This window comes from Dipodomys merriami, unplaced genomic scaffold, assembly GCF_024711535.1.
Source record: "Dipodomys merriami isolate MVZ:Mamm:240054 unplaced genomic scaffold, mDipMer1.0.p SCAF_8, whole genome shotgun sequence".
Taxonomy (NCBI): Eukaryota; Metazoa; Chordata; class Mammalia; order Rodentia; family Heteromyidae; genus Dipodomys; species Dipodomys merriami.
This window is the reverse complement of record NW_027206401.1, coordinates 18,344,052-18,354,780: the sequence shown is the minus strand read 5'-3', so window position 1 is coordinate 18,354,780 and position 10,729 is coordinate 18,344,052. Positions and strand designations below refer to the sequence as shown.

Sequence of the window (10,729 nt, the reverse complement as noted above, 5' to 3'; positions counted from 1 at the left end):
GAAACATATCTTTCACACAGATTTTAAGGACTTAATGGGTTACTTTATTTGAAACATAGGAACAATGGCTGACATGTAGTTTATGCCTTACACATGTGCAATACTTATTATTGTTTTTATTTCTGATGAACCTAATTAACATTGAGTTAATATTTGAGTCATAATTTTTATATGTAATACTTAACTATCAGATGACATATCTTTGATCTTATTGTTAGATGAGAAGGTAAAAACAATTGTAGTCATCTTGTAGCTGAAGAAACCCTAACTTTAAAGAGTGACTAGCTAGAGTTCCAGAGCACCAAAGCAATTATTAGCAATGCTAATAGATATTAACATTGCATTTGAGTGTCCAACCCAGTGTTTTTATTATGATGCTATTATCATGATGCCAGAAATAGACATACAAAAAGATGCTGTGCAGTTATTGAAATAGAGCTGAGTTTAAGGTTTGATATGTACATATTGGTTATTTGGGGTTTTTAAAATTCATTTTATAAAAATTCAAGCTAGAAAAATACGGCTGGGTTCCAATCCAGAACCCTCACCCCATCATAAGAATTAAGCATGACTGACCATCACTCTCTCTTGTCAACATTGTTCACATTAACAGCGGACATTCATTTTGCATATTCCTTTATTCCCAGAATGCTGCCTTGTGTTTTTTATATTGTATGAATGTAATGATATTTGGATTTAAAATGTATCAACTCCATGTGTAGTAATAGATTTACACCAAATGATAGCTTCTTTTTTTTTACTGTAAAAATACTGTACAGGGTGGTTACAATTACATGGACAAGGTGATGAGTACATTTCTTATCAAGCATTGTTGCCTCCTCCTTTATTTCCCCTTCCCATCCCTTCCCATCTCTTCTCCCCCCCCTCCAGCCCGCCCCAAAGTTATAAAGTTTGTTTTTCGACATAGCATCTTGTACATCTCATTGTTGCAATGTGTCCACCTGTATCCCTATTTAAACAATTTGTTTTTTCCCTTCCCCTCCACAAATTATACCAACATCAAATACAATGCAAACAGGGGTTATACCGTGGGGGAGGGACATACAGAGCAACAAAGAAATCATCTTATAAATATGTTAGAAACAATCGCAAGAAAGAAAAAAAACATTTGAATCCTTATCTTGGGGTTCATTTCGCCTAACATCAACTTATCTGACCTTTTCTGCTTGTCTCAGACATATACTAGTTATTGCAAATAAGGGAAACCATGGGCCTGGCTTACTTCACTTCATATAATTTTTTCCAAGTTTTTCCATTTCCTAACAAACGGGACAATGTCATTCTTTCTGATGGAGGAATAGAATTCCATTGTGTATATATACCACATTTTCTTGATCCACTCATCTACTGAGGGGCATCTGGGTTAGTTCTATATCTTAGCTATGGTAAATAATGCTGCAATAAACAAAGTTGTGCTGGTAGAGTTTCTCCTATTCCATCCTGTAATGTTTTCAGTGTCTGCTTTGACTCTGAGGTCTTTGATGCATTTGGAGTTGATTCTGGTACAGGCTGATATATAATGATAGCTTCTGTTTCAAGAAGGGGGAGAAGTTATTTGTCTAGTAATTAAAACCCAATTGCAAAACTCACTCTCTGTACATATATGACAGGACACTGGATTTACTAGTTCTCTAGCATGGGAGTTATATCTGAATGTTATTAGATGCATATTGCTGGGCTATAATGGGAAATTTAAAAATGTTTAATTTTGTGATTTGGACAACTGATTCCCTCTTCTGAGAACTGAAATAGCCTTTTATAAATTTAAGTCAAACTTATTTTCAGGTTCTACAAGCTGGCAGAATGTTATAAAATTTATTATGACCCATCCATATGATAAACATCCTGATTTTTATTACTGGTTATGTCCTCCCTAAAATTTCCATGCTACCCTATTAAAAATTGAGTTCTTTTTGGATTAAATTAAGTTGTCATAATTCTTCTTTCAAGTGTGAAATCACACTGGGTTGCTTTATCTTTTTTAATTAAGTGTTAATCAATAGACTTTTATTCTATTTGATGTGCTAGAGAAGTTTCTCTGAAAACACCAACATGACTGCTTATCTAGCCTTCTCCCAAACCACTCTTTTTTTCAATGGTTAGGTATGATCATTTTTATTGAGTGATGGCTTCATTATGATATGTTATATTAGGTCATTTCTAAAGAAATTGATAATTCAAACCTGATATAAAAGTTCTTCCTAAAAAAAAATAAAAGGTCTTCTTCAGAATGCCAAGAAACTGCTGAAGGATATTTTCCCCCTCTCTGACAGCAGATTTTTTCACTGAGTGAGTTAAAATGATTTTTTTCTGCCATGATTTAATATAACCCAATAATTTAAAAATACTGATACAAAAATATGCTTTGGGGTTATAATTTTAATTTTGTTGTTAATATGTGTTGATATCTATTATTTCTTCCTTTTTATTTAGCAAGTCAAAAACTTTAGAGTTTCAAAAACTTTACTTAATGCATAAGTTTATGTTTAGAAATTTTAAAGGGAAGAATGTATTCATTTTCTACAGTTTCCAAGAGAAAAAAGCGTCTCAGACTAGATTTAAGTTCTCATATGTCTGGAGGCTGGAGCTCTGAGAGCCAGGAGTTGACAGTGTTGATTTCTTCTGTGTTCTCTCTCCCCTTCATCAGTAGATGATATTTATTATATGTCCAGTCAAATTGGATTACAGCCCTCCCCAATGACAGCATTTTCCCCTAAACCTTAATTACTTAAGGACTCTATCACTAAATACACATACTTTTTGAGTGTTTTGACACCTTTTGCTTGGAAAACACAGTACTTCCCCTAATAAAACAAAATATTACACATAACATGTACAACAACTATATATGCTGAAAACTATTGAAAATAAGCGATATTATAACCCGTATAATGATCTCATAGAGATGAGGACTTATCTGGATTTAACCACTATGTGGAACCAGGCGAAGATTTTTGTTTGCTTCCCCTCCCCTGTACCATAACCTGTATATCAGAAGGGCCCATAACCCAGAATTATCATATATATTTATTTAACAGAAAATAAAGCATGCTAGAAATGTTATTACCTCATGTTTGCAAAGTCTCTCTTGCTCTGCCCACTCATGCTTTTTGCTTCCCCAAATCTTGTATGGTATTTTCTTTGGTTGTAGTACTTAGTGTTTATATACATCATCTCCTCCCTCTTTTCCTTCCTACTATTTCCCTTGTTGCTCCACTCCAAATGACCTAAAATGGATGGACAGAAGCCTTCTTTATTTCCCCATTCCGTTTTACACACTACAGTGTGCCTCAGTTCTGTGTGTCTCTTTCACTTGTGCTAACACAGGAGAGGGAGCATTTCTTTGTACACTTATTCACACACCATGGAGTGTTATCCACAGGGGTGAACCAAGTTATTTTCATCCTTATAGATGTCTATTCTGTTAATAGTGGGAGGTGGGTAGTACACAAGTAGGCAGAGAGGGAAGAACTTGCATTTGTATGAACAGAGCAGGAAGGAAAACTCTTGATGATTTGAAAAATCATCAACTGATGATTTGTGGATGGAGTCATGGATTTCAAGAGACCATTCATGACAGAGTAGGCAAGTAAAGTTAATGTAAGGAGGCTGTATTGATTTTTCAAGGAGGTAAACAGTTATTTATTCATCCAAGAAACATTTACATATTTTGTAAGTACCTGTCCTGTGCCAGACAGTGTCATAGGTCTTAAGTGAACAAAAGAAGGCATAGAGTGGAAAGTCAAGTAGACTAAATTGATTTTAATGGTTAGTAATATATGTTGTTGGCTGGGTGAGAAAGGAAAGGAATATTGGCTGGAAAAGGAATGTGATAAGATTTGGCTTATGAAGAATTTTTTTTTTCAGAGTAGAAAATACTTCTACAAGTTTTTTTTTCTGTGCATTTTGGATTCTGTCCCCTTTCTACATCATTCCACACCCACCTATTCTTTGGGTCAAACTGAGTGGATTTACTTTACTAAGTCATTCTGATTTTTTTAGCTTTTGTTTGTTTGTCAAGGTGATATACAGAGTAGTTACAGTTACATAAGTAAGGTTAAAAAGTACATTTCTTGTTGAACTTGTTACCCCTCCCTCATTTTTCTCCCACTTTCCCTCTCCCCTGCCCCAAGTTGTACATATTGTCCATCTCCAACATATTGTCTGGTGAGTATGGCTGTTGCATTGGCTCCTCCCTTGTCCTTTGTATATACGTTTATCTGAATTAGGGAAAGGAAGGGGAACAACAAAATGGTGACACTAAGTCATTGTTATGTCTGCTCTGGGCTGTTGAAGTAGCTCAGGATCCTCTATAACTATTAGTAGGTGTTGCTTGGCGGAGAGGCTTGGGAAGCACAGAGAGGTCAGTAGGAGAGGAATTGTCAAGGAAAGCCTGTTGTCCTGAGCGGAGCCTGGAGAGAAGGTGGAGATGAACGCTACCTCTTCATTCTTTGCTCACAGCAAAGAGGAGAAAGAAGGAAGGGTAAAAATGAATTCATCACAAGTCCAACTCAGCAGTTATCTTATCCTGCTTCCTCTTCTTTATTTCCCTTTTTGTTTTCCTTTTACTTTTTGTTCCTTTAAACAATTTTTAATACACAAAGTTCTGCTCCTTTCTGTTTCCAATACTTGTATTTGTCCTCTAAATCTTCGGAATCATCTCTGCTTGTTTATCTTTTCCATCTCATCTGGACTTCTTTAATTCCCAAAGATAAAGCTTGCAATCACTCCTGGTTGTCCTTCATTATAATTAGAATCCTTTAAAAGTGACCTGTGAGGCTCTGCCTTTCTCTTTTCTACCCATTCCAACAGCTACGGCCTTCCATGGGTTTTTTCTTATTATGACTCCAAGTCTGAGTCCCTGCAATTACTAATTCAATTAAAAATACTTTTGGTATTATCTTTATAAGACATTTTACATATCATTATGTAATAGATTAATCAACCAAGAACAAAGTTTATATCTGAAAGCAGAATACTTGGCATCAGTCTTGTAGATTTAAGGAAAAAACTTAGCAACTCTAAAAACGATAGCTTTCTTCCTGTTACATATTTCTAGGTTATATAAAAAGCTACAATAACAACAAAACTACCAGCATATTTGTGTGTGTGTGTGTGTGTGTGTGTGTGTGTGTGTGTGTATGTGTGTAAATTGTAAAGTTTTTGAAGACAAGGGTTTGGGATTTTTCAGTGTCTACACTCAGGAGTCATCTTCTATCTCGGTATAATTTGTGGAGGGGAAGGGGAAAAACAAATCGGGATACAGGTGGACCCATTGCAACAATGAGATGTACAAGTCGTTATGTCGAAAACGAACTTTGCAACTTTGGTGGGGGGGAGAGGGGGGTGGGGAGGATTGGGTGGGGGGCAGGGGGAGGATGGGAAGGGATAGGAAGGGGAAACAAAGGAGGAGGCTACAATGTTTGATAAGAAATGTACTCATTATCTTGCCCATGTAATTGTAACCTCTCTGTACAGTATTTTCACAATTAAAAAAAAAAGAATGACTATATAAGAAATGACAAAAGGGCACATGAAAATGTCTATTTTAAAGATGCCAATAAAGGATTGTTCTAGAATGCTACAGCTATTATATTTTATTGAGTTCTACTTAGATATTTCTCTAATGAAGTTTTTGTGGTCAGTGCTTCTTAAATGTATTTGTGGCTCTTGTTTACTGGGATCTCACGAAAGCCAAGGCTGTGGGCCCCATGCACGCAATTTTCCATTCAGTATGTCTGGGGCAGTTTACTTCTAACACGTTCCCAGGTGATCTATTGACTGGAAAGGTCTCTTCGAGGACCACTTTTTATAATAAAATGTAGCAGGAGGACAGAGGAAAATGTCCTTTAGGATAAAGTTCTATAAAGAAGACAATATTTTCTTTGGCAATTTGGCTATCTGTTCTTGTGTGGCAGTTGTGTACTTTTTGTTGCCATGATTTACTGATTTCTATACTCATTCATGGATTAAAATTTTTACAAAGGATTAATATTTTAAGGTGTTTTTAAATAGAGAATATATAAACCTGAAAGATGGAAAAGTATTCAACTTTACTTCTTACACAGGTGAAATAATTGGTCCTCTTGGGTCCTTTATAGATATCCAAGAGAGGTAGTTATAATAATTTTACACATTTAATTAAATAAAGAATAGTACATATAATATTTTTATGAAGTAACACAGAAATTCATGAAGGCAAGATAGCTCAATGAATACATGTATGGAGAAATTTGGGTGACGACTTTTTCTGTCTTGCATTATATAGCCACATAAATGGTAAACATAATAGTTATATAGATGTGTATTTTTAAAAGATGGACCCCATCATTTGAAGAAATTGAATGTTTACATAAATTTTTTATGAATTTAATTTGTTGATGTATATAATAGTATGTAACATTGGATGGAAATGTTTTTCTTAACACGAATCTATGAAAGTAAGCAAAAAACCCCAACAAATATGTACAAAGTGCCCTAAGAACACAATAACCACACTGTGTTGGTAGAAAGGAATATGTTTATAAACATGTTGAAAGATATCTTCACTTGGTAAGATTCCACCATGGCGTACCATGGCTAGGGCCAAAAGGTGCTGAAGGTGATGGTGTAGCGCATCAACCTTATCTTCAGATATTTCCACGATAGATCTTGGACTCAAGTGTGGCTCTATGAGCAAGTGAATATGTGGATAGAGGGCTGCATTTTGGTTTTGATGAAAACATGAACCTTGTGTTAGATGATGTAGAAGAAATTCATTCTAAAACAAAGTCAAGAAAACAACTGGATTGGCTCATGTTAAAAGGAGATAATATTACCCTACTACAAAGTGTCTCCAACTAGAAATGATCAATGATGTGAGAAGTTATTAAGAATTAGTGTTCTTTTCTGGGAATCTAAGAAAACATCTGTTTATATTGTTTGATGAGTACCATTGTTAGTTAGTGTGTGTAGTTCTGATGACCTTGTATTATCATCAGGTGACAATACATGCCTTGGGATTGCTTTTTATTTTTTTTAAAGATACCTTTACCATATGATAGTTTTGGAGTTTTATTTATCTGTTGCATATTTCAAGTGTGTTACGTGGAGGAATATTCATGATATGCATAAAAATACATGCCACAAATAGTTGCTACCAATTTGAAGGGACTGGATAACTACATGCAGTGGAAGAAATATCATAGAGCTATCAGATAACAAATCAAATGGTATAGGAAAAAAGTTATGAAAAATATATGTACCTCATAGTGTATATTAAAAATTACTACACAAATTGGCAAAATTATATAAAAGATCATTCTATTTTTTTAAATATCTATTTTCAGAACACATCAGATTAGGAAAAATATAAGCCTGCTTTAATACACAGGATTTATGTTTTCTTTTTAGCTTACCCATAAGCATGACTTCTTAAACCATGTAAAATTTTTGGAATAATTACTTTTCTCAGAAGTTGTTACATGAAATCCCTGTTGGCTTCATCCTGATCTCTGGCTTTGGATTATTTTAGTATGGAGAGGGGAAAAGTTGAGCATTTATCTCTGGGGTCCTTTGGAATTTTCTCTATGCAATTCAAGTCAGATTTGATTGGATGTTCAATATAAACTTTGCTCCCTGGCCCTTCTTCCTTTCTGTCCTAGTTCTTATAGGAAGAGATAAAAACGTGACATTTCAGCAGAAAAAAAAAAAACTAGTTTCAGTGGAGGTGTCTCAAAAATGCTCTTGTATCTGTCTTGCTTAATAAACCCTTTTCCCTTAATTGAAAAAGGAGAAGGAGAAAAAAGAATGGTACTGGCTTGGAAAGTACTTTTAGAGATCACTGTCTCCCACTGTGCTTCTTCTCCCTGTCAGCTATGGTCCATTAGATACACATGGTGTTCAACAGTCAGGCAGTTGCTGATATATTTGGCAACACTGATAATGTGATCTATGTTTAGGAGGAAGCGGATGTGTCATTCCATGGGGCAGAGGTTTTCTGAAAGTGATTGTTCCTTTCGTTGAGAAAAAGTTAGGTCACTGAACCTACAGTTCTCACTGAGAGGTTGAATGTTTTTCATTTGTCATCTGAACTTTTTGTTGCTTTAATTGGACTTTTAGATTAATCGTTGGTCTTACTTTCACAGGCAACTCTTATAAACTGGGAGGAAATGCTAACCTGATTGCTTTGAGTCTTGAGAGTAGAAAGGTGGAGGGACTTGTTTTCTTAATGTACTTCTTTAATATCCATCAGCCATAGATTATGAGTTTCCATTTGTGGCCTGCAAGTTTAAAAACAAACATTTCTGAAAGTTTAAAAACAACTAGAAATCTGTACATCTCAAAATTCTTAGTTTCTTATCTGTCTGTCTGTCCTTGTCATCATCTACTCACGCTGTATAGGCTCTCTATATGAACAATCCCTGTTTTGAACATATTTCATCAAATGAAATACCAAAGCACTTGGACATCAAGGGACATAAAGTCTAAGATGATGGAATGTCTTGTAGTGTCCAGCTGAGCCCAAGATATTCCTAGCACTTCTCTTGGGCTGTGATTCTATTATCTTATAGTTTTCAGTGGGAGGAAGTACTTCCTGATAGGTCTAATGTTCCTCTTCTCTACTGATTTCATTAGATCTAATTACTATTCCATCCTCTATCTATCCCCCCATCTGAGCAAATCCTTTCCTAGTGTTTAGCACTAGGCAGTGTGGTCAGCTCTTTGGCTACCAACAATTTAGTTCTTTTTAAGCTCTTTTTAAAAATAATACACTTGCATGTGTCTCCATATAAGCCTGGTCGCTAAGTTTGTTTTATTTACTGTGTTTATACTATATAAATCACTTCACTATTTCGGCAGCAGCTATTATTCAGATTCTATAAGGCCCTTCTGTTTGTCCTTTCTTTGATAAATTCTTTAGGTTCACAGGTGGCTACTAGACATGTGATCACTTATACCTTATAAAATGTGTTCTAGACGACAATCCTTGGCCTCTGGGGAAGGTTGCTTACATCCATAGTTCAAAGTGGTGAAGATTCAAAGAAGATAGATCTATTGTGAATTCACACCTCTAACCCCACTAAGTTTTAACAGTGAGAAGTTTTGATGATGAGGAAGATAGGGAATGTCATTCACTATCTAGAGAAGGACATTGAAATTGGTAAGTAGTCAGAAACCCATAGTCCGTGTGTTTGTGGCAGGAAGCTCAGTTATATTAAAGTTATTTACAAGGAAAATCCCCATTCTCTGTCGTGGGGCTTTGGTTTGTTCCCATCCCCCTTTATTCCTTACTTCCTTCTCACCATTCTGTGCCTTCTCTAGTTTCCTTTGTAATCCCAACCCATCTTCCCCGTCTCCCCCTCCTTTCCTCTCTCCCTTCCTCTCTCTCTCTCTGTCTCTCTGTCTCTGTCTCTGTCTCTCTCTCTCTCCCCCTCTCTTTGATATGTTCCACTTCTTTCTTGAGGAGACTTGCATGTGACCTTGAAGCACCTTATGCTATGTTTAGTGCTTAATAACTTTGAGAGGTAATCAGGCATGGCTGAGAAGAGGGTCAGGCCCTTGTTATGAGGGCCTTCAACATAAAGGAAGGGATACCAGAACTTTCAGTTCTCCTAAACCATGTTAGCACTCAGTAAGAAGACAGTTATATACAGCATAGGATAAAGACCCTCAGCAAGCCTTCCAGCTTCCCCAATCTTAGATTTCACTTCTGCAACTTTAAGAAAACAAGTGGTTTTTGTTTAAGCTACCTAGGCTATGATATTTTGTTACAGTAACCTGAACTGACAAAGGCCAAGTAAAGATTCAAGTCAAATTTAAGCATAGTTTCCAGAGGAATAGTTGTGATGACAACTGTGATTTGGGGTGATATTATATGACAATTTGGTGCCAAACCAAACTAAGAGTACAAACATAGTCCTTTATATGTTTCTATTAGTATTTATTAATCCTAATAGAGTTCCTCTAGTGTTACATGAAAAAAGTTAGAATTCAGTACAATGATCTTCATATTTTGTTTATGGTAAAACTCTTTAAAATATATCTAGCACATCCTTTTAATTAGAAATTATCTAAATATATCATATGTCTTAGGCAAGAATGTTTATTTCAAGTAAGACTTTGTTATTGTTGGTTTTATAACGGTGAGCCACTCTAACAATTGGGAGCATTTTTTGACTTATTAGTTATGGATTTCTGGAATCTTCAACTGATGTGAAGATAGAAATGACTAAAATATATGATTTGTTTCCCTTCTCATCTTTATTTGTCCATGTAGGTATTAGTAATGTATTATAACATTTAAGGGGTGGGGAGGAGCTATTATTTAAACTATTAACTTTACTCAAAAACTAAATAAACACTTTGGCAATTAGTCATCCCCAGATTACCTTAGAAAAATTAGTTCATTTCTATTTTATTACTCTTGTTATTATTATCTGAACTTTTTGAAACAGAGTCTTGCTAGGTACCCTAGATGGGTGTGGAACTGCATGGAATTTACCATGTAGCACACACTAGCCTTGAATTTACCATCTTCCTGCCTCAGGCTCCTGTGTGCTAAGATTACAAGTATGTCCCACCACCCCAGTTTATTTCTACTATACTGACTTAAGGAATGATGTACATACTTGTAATTTAGGCTGTGGGCCAATATCTAGCAGAGTGCTTTAGAACAGGAACTTCATGGTTAGACTCCCAGTTTATGTCTGTGCTTGTTTGTGCCACT

The 10,729-nt window shown here is 35.5% G+C and overlaps 1 pseudogene; it reads left to right on the top strand.

Annotated features, from left to right (window-relative positions):
- The first annotated feature begins 6,586 nt into the window (after positions 1-6,586).
- Positions 6,587-6,864, top strand: LOC138819414 (small nuclear ribonucleoprotein E-like; annotated as a pseudogene).
- The last annotated feature ends 3,865 nt before the right edge of the window (positions 6,865-10,729 follow it).